The 16027-nt window shown below is 42.3% G+C and overlaps 1 long non-coding RNA gene across 2 annotated transcripts; it reads right to left on the bottom strand.

The window, feature by feature from the left end:
• Positions 1–1431: 1431 nt before the first annotated feature.
• On the bottom strand, positions 1432–9914 carry LOC143438787 (uncharacterized). 2 transcript variants are annotated; one of them, XR_013107414.1, is made up of 5 exons: positions 9494–9914; positions 8401–8465; positions 4379–4528; positions 2744–2853; positions 1432–2396 (listed from the first exon to the last, which is right to left on the bottom strand). It is a non-coding gene; the product is annotated as an uncharacterized LOC143438787 (long non-coding RNA). The 2 variants fall into 2 exon arrangements; XR_013107415.1 differs by having other exon boundaries at positions 1432–1916.
• Between the last annotated feature and the right edge of the window lie 6113 nt (positions 9915–16027).

Raw genomic sequence — 16027 nt, 5'->3', positions numbered from 1 at the left:
CATGTCTTAGAAACAACATTGGGATGAGACAGCAATAGGAAGTAGAGAAGACTAAAATTCATTTTAGACGTGTATGAAGATATCAAAGAATACAATGTAAACAAATGAAACAAGAACAAAAAAAGGAGTTGAGTCACTCAGCATCAACAACTTGCCTAATGTGCACAAGACCCTGAGTCCAATCCTCCACACTGCAAAAAAACAAAACAAAACAAAAACAAACAAAAAAGCAAAATTTGGCAAAACAGGAACACTATCTAAAACCACACATTCCAGAGGGTAGATTCTAGCTCAATAAAACTGACTTTGAGAGGTGAGCATGGTGGTACATACATGTAATCCCAGCACTCAGAAAGCTGACACAGGAGGACACCCTAGGTCCTCGCTATATATCCAGATCCAGTTTCAAAACCAACCAAGATGATTCAGCACATAAAGGCACTTGCTGCTAAGCTGACGACGTTTTCCAGGACCCACCTACAGGATGGAAGGAGAGAACTGACTCCTGAAAGATGCTCTGTGACCTTGTAATGGCTAATCCTGATTGTCAATTTAACTGTATCTGGATGAACTACAACCCAGAATTGGAGGGCACACCTGTGATCCAGATCTTGAGGTTGGAAGACACAAGTTTCTGACCTGGATCTTGGCATGGAGATCTTGAGGCATAATGGCCATGAAAAGCTTAGGCCCAGGCAAGGTAGTAAGTACACACCTTTAATCCCAGTAGACTGAGACAAGCATATCTCTGAGTTCAAGGTCAGTCTGGGGCAAAGCAAATCCAAGATCCAGGTGTGGTGGTATACAGCTTTAATCCGGACTACACCTTCTGCTGGAGACCTAAATAAGGATATTGGAAGAAGAAAGATTCCCTCTTCTTCGCCTGCTTGCACTTACTTCTCAGTACATCTGTTGGAACCTACTTCTACAGAAGAGCAGCAGAAACAGCTAGCCTCATGGGACCGAGGAACTACCAGATTATTGGATTTCCCATTCACAGCTGCCCATTGTTGGGTTAATTAGACTACAGACTGTAAGTGATTACAATAAATTCCCTCAGTATAGAGAGACATTCCATAAGTTCTGTGACTCTAGAGAACCCTGACAGACCTCTATACATACACTTAAGTGCCCCATCTACCCAAGCTTTCACACACACACACACACACACACACACACACACACACACACCAACCAAATAAATAAATGAATAAATAAATAGCCGGGCAGTGGTGGCGCACGCCTTTAATCCCGGCACTTGGGAGGCAGAGGCAGGTGGATTTCTGAGTTTGAGGTCAGCCTGGTCTACAGAGTGAGTTCTAGGACAGCCAGGGCTACACAGAGAAACCCTGTCTCGAAAAACCAAAAATAAATAAATAAATAAATAAATAAGAAAAATTTAAAGACTGTCCTTGTTTTGTTTTTTATTTTTTATTTATATTGTAAGAGACCAGAACCCAAGACTTTAAGCATACTAGTCAAACAAACCACTGTTGAGATCCCTAACATTTGGGAATAGAGACAGGAGGACCAGGGCATTGAGGTTATCGTCAGCTAACAGGGTATCTACAGGCTAGCCTGTGCTACAACCAAGGAAATAGGCATGAGATGGTATTTAAATCTTAGTAAACTTCAGGGTAGGAAGTAGGAATAGAGGTAGAAAGGGAAGAGTGTGGAGGGTCAGGGCAGAGGGGGGAGAGTAATGGAAGGAATGATGATGGACGGGAAGATAAGAATATGAGGCCTGACCTCAGTCTCTAGAACCTCAAACTCGAAACCAACAGCAGCAATAACAAGCACTTCTTGGATCAGTTATACTATAGTATATACTTGACTCATGATGCCAGTGACTGGAAGGTCCACACAGCATGGTGCCTGCATCCTGGAGAGGAATCCATGGCCAAATCTCACATGGCCTAGAGGTAGAAAAGGGAAACAGCTGTGTGCAGAAGTGTCTGAGCACAGAGGTGCTCTCCCTACTCATCTGTTTTTGCTTTTCCTCTTTTGTATCTATTTATGCACTGGGTTTTGTTTTGTTTTGTTTTGTTTGAGATGGCATCTGCTCTGTGGCAAGTCTACAATGATCTGGAACTCCCTCTGTAGCTCGAGCTGGGCTTGAACTTGTGGTAATCCTCTTGCCTCAGCTTCCCAATAATGGAGATTCACCCCATGCATGTCTTTACAACAACTTGCTCTTGTAAGAGCTGAGTCTCTTCCCAAGGTCAACATTAGTCCCTTCCAAGGACAGTCACGGACTAGTCATCACACAGTAAGCTCCCTTTTTCTAAGCTTCTTCTACGCCTCACGTGGGGGCGTGAACTAAACCTCCAGCAATGAGCCTGTGGGTGACACCCAGATCATTTCCACATCAGTGCATTTCCACATACCGTGATTTCCTGGCAAGGAAAAAAAAAAGTTTTGGCTTTCACTTCATTATAGCAATAAATGGAGATAAAAATAAATATAACATCTATTAGCTTATATAAGAAAACTTTGAGGGGCTGGAGATTTAGCTCATCTGTTAAGCCTGGCTGAGGACCTGGGGTTTGATTCCCAGCATCCACATGAAGGCTCACAACCATCTGCAACCCCAGACCCAGGAGATCAGATGCTCTCTTCTGGCCTCCACAGGCACTGTATGCACATGGTTCACAGTAATGCATACGGACAAGATACTGACACACAGAGAAATAAGTGCATCAACTTGAAAAATGAAATGTGGAATAAGCCAATGATACTTAACTGATTTCTCTAACGGAAGCGAGCTACTGTTGAAGGGATATCTGTGGTGATATGAAGAAATCCACATATTCAGTTTCTTTCCCCAGCTCCCGGAGCAGCACCCTAAGTCCCCTGAAATGTATCAAATAAACAGGAGCATCTTTTGTTAGTTGTAAGTGTTTATAATGAGCTTCTTTCAATCATAGATGAGTTGATATAAAGAATATATGAAGCCAGGCGGTGGTGGCTCATGCCTTTAATCCCAGCACTTGGGGAGACAGAGGCAGGCAGTTTCTGAGTTCGAGGACAGCTTGGTCTACCGAGTGAGTTCCAGGACAGCCAAGGTTATACAGAGAAACCCTGTCTCGAAAAACCAAACCAACCAACCAACCAACCAAACAAACAAACAAAAAGAATATATGAGGGGCTGGCTCGATGTAGGGGCTTTGGCTGTTCTTCCAAAGGGCTCAAGCTTGGTTCTCAGCAGCCACACTGAGCGGTTGACAACAAACTATCACTCCAGTTCCAAGGCATCCAACATCCTCTTCCGGCCTCCCAGGCTGACTTGGAACTCAGTATGTAACCCAGGTAAGCCTTGACAGGTTAGCAGTCCTCCTTCCTCAGCCTCCTGACTGCTGGGATTACAAGCGTGAGCCACCATGCCCACTTCCACTTTGCTGCTGATTGTTACTCTGTTGTATCCTCTTCACCCCTTCTCTCTCCCTCTCTGTCTCTCTGTTTCTGTGTCTGTCTCTGTCTGTCTCTGTTTCTCTCTGTCTCTGTCTGTCTCTGTCTGGGTCTGTCTCTGTCTCTGTCTGTCTCTGTCTGTCTTTCTGTCTGTCTCTGTCTGTCTCTGTCTGTCTCTGTCTCTCTCTCTGTCTCTGTCTCTCTCTGTCTCTCTGTCTCTCTGTCTCTCTGTCTGTCTCTCTCTCTCTCTCTCTCTCTCTCTCTCTCCTAGGCCCACCTTGGTCTTGCTAAATATCTGAGGATGACCTTAAACTCCTAATCTTCCTATCTCCAGGCTATACCTTTATATACTTGGAAACACAGATCAGCTATGTATCTCAGACTATTGTCAAACTCATGATGGTACCACCTCAGTCTTCTGGGTGCTGGCAGAAATTATAGGCACGTACCTATCACCATACCAGGCAGCATTTTATACTTCATAAAAACCCAGTATTCACAAGGTTCCCTCGAGTTCTGTTAGCCATTCTAGCAATTACCACTCCTGGAGGAGTATGCCATGGAGCCCCCAGTTTATAGCTGGTTAGCTGAAAGGACAGGGGTCTAGGATGTTGACTAGCCTCACAAGTGGCTCTGCCTTATGGGACTGAGCTTAACAAATGGCATTTGACATTAACTCTAGGTACAAGTGTTAGAGTTTAACTGAACTGTTGAATCCTATTTTGTGTCAGATGATTGGAAAGCTGATGTGAAAATAGATCTATTTAGTGCCAGGAAGAACACCAGCATAAGTCTGTGGATATCCCATTCAAAACTATCACCGTTCTGAGACTTCATAATGTTGTGAATTGTAAGTAACTGATAGTCGTGCGGATTAATACATGCAAATTAATTCTATAAAAATGAAGGTTAACTTTGTCTTCTCTAACCCTTAAAAAATGGTGGGTTAAGTTGACCTGGGAATCCATACCTGTGATCTCAGCACTTGAGTTGTGGAGACAAGGCAATCGAGAATTCCAGGCCAGATCAAAGCATGGTACGTCATATCTGCAATTCTTGCCCTTGGGAGGCTGAACAGGAGGCTCACAAGATGAAGGGTAGCCTGGGCCACACAAAGACCCTGTCTCAGCAAAACAAAACAAAATAAAATAATACAAATAATAAAGGCAGATTACTGTCTCTTGTAAATTCACTCCACCAGGGTGAGGGACATTGCTGAATAGCATAGCTCTAGCCTGCCAGATTTTTATTTATAAATCTGTAGGGTTTTTTTTTCCTATTGAACTGCTTATAATACCTTACTGGTTTCCTCACAAATAATTTATTAAATCTTAATTTAAAAAAAAATCTGTATAGAAGCAAGGTGTGGTGGCTCACACTTAAAACCTCATTATTTAGGACACTGATACAGGAGGATCACCATCAACTAGATGCTAACCTGGGCTACTGAGTTCAAGGCTAGCATGGGCTAGAGAGTGAAACCCTCAAAAAATGTATAAGAAAAGTAAGAACAATGAAATGGACTTATTTTCACTTTCATTAAGTCATTCATGGACTCTTTCCATAAATTAGAGTGTTTACTCTGACTCTAGATATCATCTAGCATGGGCACTAGAGATATAAAAAATAAAAAAGAGTAACAAGACTTCACCTAGTGTAATGGGACAGACAACAATCACAGAAGTAATTGTAATAAAACAGGATTGATATTTTGATACCAATTATTCAGGGTGCTCTTGAAGATCACAGAAGGAATGGTGAAGTGGTTGGGGAGTGTCCTAGTTATTGTTCTATTGCTGTGATGAAATACTATGACCAAAGCAACTTATAAAAGAAGCATTTAATTGGGGGCTTGCTTAAAGTTTCAGAGGGTTAGTCTGTGACCACCAGGGTACAGAGCATTGTGGCAGGCGGGTAGGCATGGTGCTGAGAGCTGAAGGTGAGAACTCATCTCTGATGTGCTAATTGCAGGCAGAGAGAGAGAGAGAAAGAGAGAGAGAGAGAGAGAGAGAGAGAGAGAGAGAGAGAGAGAGAGAGAGAGAAATGGCAGTGACATACTTTCTCCAGCAAGGTCACACTTAATGCGTGTGTGTGTGTGTGTGTGTGTGTGTGTGTATTGAGCTTATGAGGGTTGTTATCATTCAAACTACCACAGGGAGAGGTCTACATGTCAGGCTTATGGGTGGAAGATGTAGAAAGAGGCAGAGGGGTACCAAATGGACATCTGAGAGAAGAGAAACATTGGTTCATCTTACAAATTATGGCTAAAATATAGAGTTTAAGGGGCTTATGATCAGAGAACTGTGGCATTCTCCAAAAACATAATAAGAATAGACAGGATGAGGAGTATAGACATGGTTTCTATGGAGATATGGGAGCCGATGAAATGTTTAAGGCAGAGAGACAAAGTATTGGCTTTCCATTTTCTAAAGCTCGGGTGTGGAGAATGAACTAGAGATGGCTGGTAACAGAAGACCTTTGCAATAATTTAGGTGAAGGGCAATGGTGACAGTAGAATCAGAAACAAGGGATAAACTTAAGGGGTGTGTGTGTGTGTGTGTGTGTGTGTTTGTGTGTGTATAAGAGAGAGAAAGGACACACATACACACACACACACAGAGAGAGAGAGAGAGAGAGAGAGAGAGAGAGAGAGAGAGAGAGAGAGAGAGAGAATAAATAACAAAACTACTTGGTGATTGTGGATGCCAACAGAAGAAGAGGAATCCAAACAGGACTTGGTCATCTTTGCAGCCACACTGCTTTGTTTCTGTGCTAGTTATCCAGCAGGCAGATTTTGGCCTGGTTGTTTATTGGAACTTTCTATGTGGACAAGGTTGAACTCAAACTCACAGAGACTTACCTGTGTCTGCCTCCTGAATGCAGGGACTAAAGGGTACCACTACCACACCTGACTGACCTTAAATCATTACATGGCTGGTTTCCCTTTTCCCCTAAATTCAGATCTTAACACAGTCAACTGCTCAAGTGTGACCCTTTGAATAGCCAATGGCAGCTACCTGGGCAGTCATTCTGTATGATATTTCTATGCTTTGTTTGTCATCACTTAATACCACTGAACATTATCTTGTTTTGTTCCTTGCTTTTTAAATCTCAGAAATCCTCCTGCCTCAGATTTCATTTCCATTTTATTTTGTTTGCCCTGTTTGCCTTTATTTCATTCTACTGCTACATGAACTCTGTTAAGGCAGACTTCCCGTCTGCTCTGCTTACCACTAAATCTTATTATTTGAAAAGAGCCTGGCAATTAGAGCCTGGCAATGAAAAAGGAAGTGTGTCCCTTGCCAGTTCTCCTCCTCTTCTAAGTCCCCGTCATAGCAAATAGATTCCAGTGCTCAAAAATACACCCAATAGCTTTCCTGGTGCTGTTTGCATGGAGCACAGTTCCCTTTGTATCTAGCCTCTGCTAACCTTATGTTCCCCTGGCACTTTGTTTATTCCATTACTTTGTGTGTTGCCCTGTTGGCAGAAAGCAAGTTGAGAACATCATGTGTCCCAAACACGGGAGAGATAACGGGCACTTAGTAAATGTTTATTGGGATCACTTGGGAAGCTGTTAGAACTACAGAATCTTGGCCCTCACCCTAGAGCAACTGAACCACAATCTGTATTGTGCAAAATGTAAGGGCAGTTCATTTTCACATTAAAATCAGAGGAACACGTTAGTGATGATGATACACGGCCTAAAGTTAATAAAGGTTTGTAGTGACCCACAAGGAAAAGCGGAAGTGCTAAATAAAAGGGTGTGACACTGGACACCGGGAAAACCTGGTTGTAAACAATATTTAATAGGCTGTTATCCCAGGACTTGGGAAGTAGAGCCAGGAGGATTGGGAGATCAAGATTATTCTCAGTTAAACAGCAAGTTTGAGCTACCATGTGGTATGACTGACTCTCTCTCTCTCTCTCTCTCTCTCTCTCTCTCTCTCTCTCTCTTTCTCTCCCTCTCTCTTTATAAAAGATTTCTTTATTTTATGTATGTGAGTATACTGTCTCTATTCAGACACACCAAAAGAGGGCATCAGATCCCACTACATTGGTTGCTGGGAATTGAACTCAGGACCTCTAGGAAGAGCAGTCAATTCTCTTAACCACTGAGCCATCTCTCCAACCCCACTCTGTGTCAAAAAATAAAAAAGAAGAGGAAGAGAAGGAGAAAAAAAAGGAAAAGAAAGAAAACAAATGAACAAAAACAACAACAAACAAAGAGAAAGCAGAAGAGAATGAAGATGCTGCAATGTTTCGCTTGGTGGCAAAAGCCTGTAATTTCATCTACTCAGAAGGCTGAGATAATGAGATCACAAATTAAAGGACTGCCTGGGCTAAAGAACGGGATTTAGACCAGTTTTGTCTATTTAGTAAAACTTTGTATCAAAACAAATAAATAAAAAGCAAAAACAAAACAGGGAATACAGTTATAGTTTAGTGGTAGATGTCTGCCTAATACATATGAGGCCCTGTGTTCATCCCAGTAAAACAGACAATACAGACACACACACACACACACACACACACACAAAGTTCTCAAATAAGAAACATGAAAGGCCTGCTACATCTTAGATGCCTAATAAATCACAGTATTGTTCTTCTTTGGAAGAGTCTAAACCTAGAAGCTAGAGCATCCAGATTCTAGATCTGGTATTATTGATGGTTTACTATGTCACAAAGCCAAAGTAGAAGAGAATGTCTCCTAGATGCTATGCATGCAAGCAGCTTAGTAGGATATATGTACATGTATCTCTTGTTACTCTGCTGGGTCTTGACTACTGTTTTATACTGAATTACATGAGGACATTTTCATGCAAACATACAATATACTTTGAGCATAAGGGGCGCCTTTCCCTTTTTTTCCCCTCCTGAGTTCATTAATCCTTGATTCCAGTTTTGCTTTTGTTTTCATGACATCTGTACATACGTGATTTTATGAATCTATAAAGTCTAGGGTCCATAAATGAGAGAAAACATGTTACATACTTAACTTTTGGAGAACAAGTTTGTTCATGTGATTTTCTCTAGTCGTCCCCATTTCCCTCCAGCTCCTGCAATGACATAACTTCAATTCCTTATGACTGAGGCATTTTCATTGCATATGTGAGTAAACTTCATTTTCTTTCTTTTCTTTCTTTTCTTTCTTTCTTTCTTTCTTCCTTTCTTTTTTTTGTTTTTGTTTTGTTTTGTTTGTTTGTTTTTCGAGACAGGGTTTCTCTGTATAGCCTTGGCTGTCCTGGAACTCACTCGGTAGACCAGGCTGTCCTCAAACTCAGAAATCTGCCTGCCTCTGCTTCTCAAGTGCTGGGATTAAAGGCGTGCACCACCACCACCTGGCAACTCCATTTTCTTTATCCATTCCTCTGTTGGTGGGCATCGGGTTGTAGACAATGTTGCAATGAAGATGGTGTGTAGGTATGTCTGTGAAATGCTGACTTGGAATCATTTGGGTAAATTCCAAGGAATGGCAGTGCCTGGTCCTATGTAGGTCTAGTTTTAGATGACTTTGGTTTTTGGTTTGAACGTGAAGGGCTGTAGCAAGCCCAAGCATGGCAAGCATTGCAGGAAGGTCTTGCCCACCCCCTTCCTTCTCCCTTCCTACCCTTTAGATTACATTCCTAAAGCTTGCCTCCAAGATCTATTCCCTTATCTGGCAACCGACTCATTCCTGAGACCAACCACCAAAGCCCAGCCATCAACATTCATTACTTATTTGGCTACACTGGCTAATCTGTCGAATCAGGATTTACCAACTCTCCCTAGCACAGACTTCCCCTTTTGTCCTTAAAAAACCCACTCCTGCCAAAAAACAAACACACACACACACACACACACACACACACACACACACACACACACACACACACATCTGCTGCTTGCTGGCTGCATTTTGCTGGATCCAGAGGCAGCCCTTCATCACCTCCAGGGTAATCTCCTTTATGTTGAGAATTTGGTGCCTCAGTGTATTGTACCCTGAGGGGCCACACCCCTTACAGAAGAGTCTCCTAGAATTCACAGACTAGACCTGATGGCCGTGAACTTCTGATACTCTTGCCGAAGCTCCTAAGACTGGACTTACAGGCATGCAGCACCATGTCCACTTTGTGAGGTACTTGAGAGATGAGACTTCGGGCCTCTTGTATGGGAAGCAAGCACTCTGCCAACTGAGCTACATCTTCAGCCCTATTTATAAACTTTTGTAGGTACCTCCATGTTGATTTTCACGGTGAAAGGGCTAGTTTCCGTTCCCACCACCAGTGTGTAAGAGCTCCTTTTTGATCACTTCCCTGGCAACATCTTTCTGAATGAAGAGAGAGAGAGAGAGAGAGAGAGAGAGAGAGAGAGAGAGAGAGACCGCTCCTAAGTATGATGGAGAAGAAAGTTTATTATAGATATGTGAGAGAGACTAGTCAGAGACAGACACATCTGGGACAGTCCAGAGTGGTCATGACCCTGAACCATGTGGTGAGAGGGGGAGGGGAAGGGAGAGCAGAACCAAGTATAGCAGCCAGAAGGTCAAAGGTAAAAATTTAAAAAAAGCGTTGGGTAACCAAAATGCCGGGATTATACAGGGAAAATCCTCTGGGGGGGGGGGGGGGGGGGAAGGGAGCCAGCCCCTGGGCTGGAGAGTTCACTGTCGACAGGAAGATTGGCCAGTGGCTTGCCCAGTAACAGATAGGAACTGAAGGATGCTGGGAGGACCTGGAGGCAGGTCCGCTTTGATATGTTAAATAAGCACCTCGGCCACCTGTCCCCGGGTTTGAAACTTAAGGCTTTACTTATTTATTTTCTTGCTGGTTGCCTGGAAATCTCGGTGTAGTCTAGGTTGACATTGAACCTGAAGCATTAGATCTGAGGAAAAACCATTTCCACTAATCACTAATTAAAAGCAAGCTGTAGTTAGAAGCGCTTAAAGGACTGGCCAGACGACTGCCTCCCCTTAAGTCGGGGTTTTAGAGAGCAAACCTTCACCAGCTTTTGAGGTCACTTTTATGGGGAAAGGTTGGGGTTGGTAGAAAATTATCTTGAGATAACTGGCTGTTAGTATTTGGACAGAAAGAGTGGGGACTCAGGGATCAGGGCTGACTGGGTAGATGAGGGTAGGAATACATCAGAGGGGAGGGGAGCATCACAGGAGTTTAGCAAGGCAAAGGGGTGGGTATACATCATGGAGGTTCAGGATCGGCATACGCTGAAAAACAAGGCTGGCAGGATACATTAGGGAACAGAAATGTATAGAGAGTTAATAACAATGTATGACAATGTGGGTCCTGTTTGATTTCACAGAAGCAGTCCTTCTGCCCTTGACCTGCCAAGCACTTGGACCAGGGAGAGTGAGCCACTATACCCAAGACTATCACCTAAATTAAAAACACAAGGGATTCTCTAGTGAATATGGGTATTTATTTGGGAATAGCATTATAATTGAAATAGCAGAACACTACAATAAGAATATGCATGCTGTAAACTGTGGCTGTATTCAAGGTGGTGGAGGCAAGTCTCCTCCACTCTCTCTTCTCCACCCCCCTCCGCCCCAGACAAAATACTGTTCTAACACCCCACCCCTACCCCCCAAGGCTTGATTAGAATTTACCTCAACCTCACTGCCTCAGTCTCTCAAATACTGGGTTAACAGCCTGCAATATCAAACCGGGATAAATGGGTTACTTTTAAAGACAGAAATGAAGAGGATTACATTGTATATACTGAAACAACAATTCTTGGTTACAGTGACTAATAACAAAAATGACATCTTGATCCCAGCACTGGGGATGCTGAGGCAAGAATATGCACGCCTTTAATCCCAGCACTTGGGAGGCAGAGGCCGGCAGATTTCTGAGTTCGAGGCTAGCCTGGTCTACAGAGTGAGTTCCAGGACAGCCAGAGCTACACAGAGAAACCCTGTCTCGAAAAACAAAACAAAACAAAAAAACAAACAAACAAAAAAGAATATTTCTGTTAGTTCCAGGCTACCCTGTTACAAGTTACAAGCCAGCTAGGGCTACATAATTAAACCCATTTGTGTTGGGGTAGGGGTGGCGCGTCAGTCTGAAGTTGAGCCAGCAGTTGCTGGGCATAAGTACTTTTAGTCTAAGGTTTTGACAGTATTGTGATAGATAAATATTCTTAATATATAAGAACTTTCCCTTCATACATAACATTCTAGACAGCTTGCTTGTTCTCTCTGTCTCTTTCTCTGTCTCTCTGTGATGGTTGACATAAAAAAACTCCATCTTTATTTTGACATCTTTCATATTATTTTGGTGTTTGTTCTGAGGCAGAGTCTCATATAGAGCAGGCTGGCCCTGAACACACTATTTAGCTGATAATGACCTTGAATTCCTGGTCCATCTGTTTTCCTCCTTCCTCCAGGTGCTGGGAATCCAGGTGTACACCACCAAGCTTGGCGAAGCTTCTTTCTTTCATTTATTTCATTAGCTCACCCAAGGCTCATAGCTAGACTGAAGACAGAGTCTTCTGAGTTAAATGCTGGTTTTATGAGCTTCTTTTATAGCAAAACCACTACAATAATGATCTCCCCTGCCTGTCTGACAAGTGGTGTCTAATTCTACATTAGTAAGTGAATGCTCTTTGGAAACAAAAGGTATTAAGGCAGAATAGAAAAACAGAAGGAAAAAAAACCAGGGACACAAAAAGGAAACGAAGCTTCTCACAGTGGGATTCATTTGTCTTTCTGTTGATGAAGAGTCAAAAATTTTAACTTATAATCTTAGCACTCAAGAGGGAGAGGTAGAAGTAGACAGATCTTTGTGAGTTCAAGGTCAGCCAAATGGACATAGTGAGTTTCAGGACTGTCAGATCTACATAATGGTAAAAGACCCTAAATTTTTTTTCCTTTTCTTTTCTTTTTCTTTCTTTCTTTCTTCCTTCCTTTCTTTCTTTTGTTCTTTCTTTTTTTTTTGTTTTTGTTTGTTTGTTTGTTTTTGTTTTTCGAGACAGGGTTTCTCTGTGTAGCCCTGGCTGTCCTGGAACTCATTCTGTATACCAGGCTAGCCTCGAACTCAGAAATTTACCTGCCTCTGCCTCCAAGTGGCTGGGATCAAAGGCGTGCGCCACCACCGCCTGGCAAGAGTTATGTATTTTTATTTATCTGTCTTCAGACACACACCAGAAGCCTGCATCAGATCTCATTACAGATGGTTGTGAGCCACCATGTGGTTGCTGGGAATTGAACTCAGGTCCTCTAGAAGAGCAGCCAGTGCTCTTAACCCCTGAGCCATCTCTCCAGCCCTGACTCTATCTCAAAACAAAACGACGAAAAGAGAAAGGAAGAAATTTCAATATATCTGATAAAGCCAAATTTGTCCACACAGACAAGAATCTGTGTTTTCTTAAAGACAACTTAAACAAGGATGTTTAAAACAACAAATCAACCAAAAAAAAAAGAAGAAAAAGAAAAAAAGAGAAGGAAGGAAGGAAGGAAGGAAGGAAGGAAGGAAGAAAGAAAGAAAGAAAGAAAGAAAGAGAGAGAGAAAGAAAGAGTTTAGCTGGGTGTTAATAGTGCATGCCTTTAATCCCAGCACTTGGGAGACAGAGGCAGGAGGTAGATGTCTGTGAGTTCAAGGCCAGCATGAATTACAAAGTGAGTTCCAGGACAGCCAGGGCTGTTACAAAGAAAACCTGTCTTGGGAAAAAAAAAAAAAAAAAAAAAAACCATATGGTTATTCTGAACCAGAATATTTATATTAACACCCTTCTCTCATCCCTAAGTTTTAAAAGTATACTTTAGGGGTGGTGGGATGTTTCAGAGGGTAAAAAACCAAACTTGAAGACCTGAATTCAATCCCAAGGACCAACAAGGCGGAAGGAAAGAACCAACTGTAACTTTAATTTTTTTCAATGCCTATTTATAATGATGGTTCTTAAACAATTTAACCTCCCTTCTAGCCTACCACCCTGCGGAGGTAATGGAAAAGAATAGTACTTTAAAGCAACTCCCATCTGTGTGGTCTGGAAACCCGAAGTTCAGTTCACAGGTCAGCAGCGGCAGCTTGATCCACTCCAAAACACCTCACGAACATAGCAGCAGTCCAGTTAGGTAGAGCTGGGATAGCAAACACGAATCGGCATCAGTGGTACTACCTAGCAGACAGCCAGGCCTCAACCTTGGCGCAAGTCAGGAGCGGGGACCAGGGCCAATAGGAACACCAGGAAAAGCTGTGCCTCTCTCAGCAAAAGTGAAGATCAGTGAAGATTTGAGACCAACAACCGTTTAGCCATGCAAGCAAGCCTAGCTCAGCCTCCATCACTGTCCGTGGAGTCCTTTTTATACTTCCTCCAAACGTCAAGTGTCTTCCAAGGCCCTTGCCTCAACCTGTGAGTCTGTCTCAGGTTGACATCCCTCGGCTAATCCCGCTAATCCGCTGAGTTCGAGGAAGTGGTAAGAAACTGCAACTCACCATTAGTTTTTTGGTGCATTTCTCTCTATGGAGACCTGACAAATGGAGCTCAACTATGCAGTGTGAGACAGACCAACACATGTATGTTGCTAGCTAAGAATCCTTCAATACATGCCTCTTCACATGCTTCATTTAGTAGAACGTCCTCTCTCCCGTGTCAGATTCAGCGAATTGCTCCTTCACGTGTTTGCTGCAGCCAAACCCTAAGTTTCCACTTCAACCAACTTTGACCTCTGCTTGCAGTTGAGGGAACTAAACCTAGGGCCTCCTTTATGTTAGGCTAGTGCTGTAACACGTAGCTACATCTTCAAACCTATATTTATTCTTTTCTTTCTTCCTTCCTTTCTTTCTTTTTCTTTTGGTTTTTCTAAACAGGGTTTCTCTATGTAATATCCTGGCTATCCTGGAACTCACTCTGTAGACCAGACTGGCCTTGAACTCACAGAGATCTGCCTGCTTGTGCCTACTGAGTGCTGGGATTAAAGGCGTGTCACCATGGCACAGCACCTTTTTTGTTTTTTAAAGACAGATTTCTCTATGTAGCTCTGACTGTCCTGAAACTCACTCTGTAGAACAGACTGGCCTTGAGCTCTGAGCTCCACCAGGCTAAAATGCTGGACTTAAAGGTGTGGGCCACCACTGCCCGGCTTTTCCTCCTCCTCTTCTTCCTCCTCCTCCTCCTTCTCTTCCTCTTCCTCCTCCTTCTCCTCTTCTTCCTACTCCTCTTTTTCCTCCTCCTCTTCTTCCTTTTCCTCCTCTTCTTCCTCCTTCTCCTCTTTCTCCTCTTCTTCCTTCTCCTCTTCCTCCTCCTCCTCTTCTTTTTCTTCCTCTTCTTTTCCTCCTCTTCTTCTCCCTTTTCCTCCTCTTCCTCCTCTTCCTCCTCCTCCTCCTCCTCTTCTTCCTCTTCCTTCTCCTTCTCCTCTTCCTCCTCTCCCTCCTTCTTTTTCTTTTTCCTTTTTAGTTAGATTTGATCTTGCTGGATCTTGTTAGATTTATTCTGTCTGGAACTGAATTTGTGGACCAAATGATCCTCCAGCCTCAGCATTCCAGGTTCTAGAACTATACCAAGCTTTGAAGTGTGTGTGTGTGTGTGTGTGTGTATGTGTGTGTGTGTTTTGTTTTTTAATGAAGAATAAAGTTTGAGGCTGGAGAGATGTCTCAGTGGTTAAGACCACCAACTGCTCTTCCAGAGGTCCTGAGTTCAATTCCCAGCAGCCACATGGTGGCTCACAACCATTCGTAACGGGATCTGATACCTTCTTCTGGTATGTCTGAAGACAGAGACAGTGTACTCATTGTATAGATAAAATAAATAAATAAATAAAAATCTTTTTTTAAAAAAAGAATAAAGTTTAGAGGAAGAGCTTCTTTGTAATTGATAATTACAAGAATCAGTTTATTATTAAACCACTTAAATTTTCTTATAATGAGATTTCTAAGCATCAGCAGATGAATTGCTTGTTTTTGTAAAAATAAATTCCCTAAATAAAAGCCAGGTTTGGGGGGCAGGGCACATTTTGATCCCAGTGCTCTAGATGCAGAGGTAGAAGGAACTCTGAGTACCAGTTTCAGGCCAGCGTGGTCTACATAGTGAGTTCTAGGACTGCCAAGGTTACACAGAGAAACGCTGTCTCAAAAACAATAAATCAAACAAACAAAACAAAACCAAAGAAATAACTTTACTCTGTAGTTCCTGCTAATAATCATATGAAGAGATTTCTCACCAAGGACGAATGAAAAGTTTAAGAATGTTCCTTCTTAATCATGATTTTTGTTTGTTTGTTTGTTTTGAGACAGAATCTTTCTATGTAGCCTATTTAGCTCAGGTTGGCCTCATTTTTCTCACAGTCTTCTTCCTTGGGCTTCCTGATTGCTGGGATTACAAGCAGCCGACATATGCCTGTTTTATATCTTATGACAATCTTAGAGTAAATAAATCAAAAGACTTATGAGAATAGAAACTTTGAGAGAAAATCCCCAGGTCCAGATCTATTTTCATCAAAGAAGAGATTATTGTCCATGGCTGAATCAAGCAAGAAAACAAAATAGTTTCTCCCCTTAAGTGTTTCCATATGTGAATCCAGAATGACAATATTATTATTATTATTATTATTATTATTATTGTTGTTGTTGTTGTTGTTGTTGTTGTTGTTGTTGTTGTTATTATTATTATTATTAATTATTATTATGTT

Source organism: Arvicanthis niloticus, chromosome 26 (assembly GCF_011762505.2).
Source record: "Arvicanthis niloticus isolate mArvNil1 chromosome 26, mArvNil1.pat.X, whole genome shotgun sequence".
NCBI lineage: Eukaryota > Metazoa > Chordata > Mammalia > Rodentia > Muridae > Arvicanthis > Arvicanthis niloticus.
The sequence above is the reverse complement of the archived record's forward strand: the minus strand, read 5'-3'. Positions and strand labels throughout refer to the sequence as shown.